The sequence below is a fragment of the Rhea americana genome, unplaced genomic scaffold, assembly GCF_003343005.1.
Source record: "Rhea americana isolate MKP2758 unplaced genomic scaffold, rheAme1 scaffold_24, whole genome shotgun sequence".
Taxonomy (NCBI): Eukaryota; Metazoa; Chordata; class Aves; order Rheiformes; family Rheidae; genus Rhea; species Rhea americana.
The window spans coordinates 1,158,480-1,159,374 of NW_028186357.1; positions in this window are offsets into that span (position 1 = coordinate 1,158,480).

The following is an 895-nucleotide window of genomic DNA, read 5'->3' on the forward strand; positions in this document are numbered from 1 at the left end:
GCTCTGTAACTGGAAGTTTGGCTGTGCGTTAGCTAAYGTAAATTCTTTCTGAAATCTCCCGCAGAATAAAACACGCAGTCGCCTGACTCCACCGGCATCGCAGCAGCACCCAGCGCACGCGAAAGACACTCGTATTCGGAGCAGGATGAAACCTGGGGGAGATTTTTCTGAGATCCTTGCCCGGCCCGGGTGTCCCCTGAAGTCTGAGCAAGTCCCGCGTGCCGCCACTGCCCTCTACCGCGGAGCTCCCGGCCCCCGCGCCGCGGCAAGCGCCCTCGTCTCCCGGGCGCCTCGTCGGCCACGTCCCCGCCGSTTTTAGCGCGCCAAGGCCGCGGGTGCCCGCGGCAAAGCAGGGGCCGGATAACGCGCTCTCACAGGCGCCGCGGACTTCTGCCGCTGGAGTAGGACCGACCACGCTGGCCGCACCGTCACAGCCAGCCCTGCTGCGCGGAGGGAAAATCCGCGACGCTCCCCACGACCCGGAGCGGTCAGGCCTCTGACTTTATTCCCTGTAGCAACGTTCACAGCTYCAGCAACGGCTTATTTTTTCCTTCCGTGGAGAGATCCCAGTTTGTGACGAACTCCAAGAGGAGCATTATCAAGTTTTTCCAGGCTTCCGTCCCCTAAGGACAGACTCTCCTCCCAGGAGCAGAGGGCAGGAGCCTCCTTACAAGCAGCCCGTTAGCGGCCGGCTTTCTGCAGCGCGTTGGGTTCGATACCTCTCCAGTCCTGCCCATCTTTCTCCCGCCGCCCCATCAATTAATCAGAATGTTTCCTATCATCCCCATGCACACGTCTAAACAGGGGTCGCTCAGGCTCACCGAGCCTCAATTTCCCCATGGAAAATTGCAGCTGCAAAGCTTTTTGCCTAAAAAAGTAAAAAAAAAAAATCCTG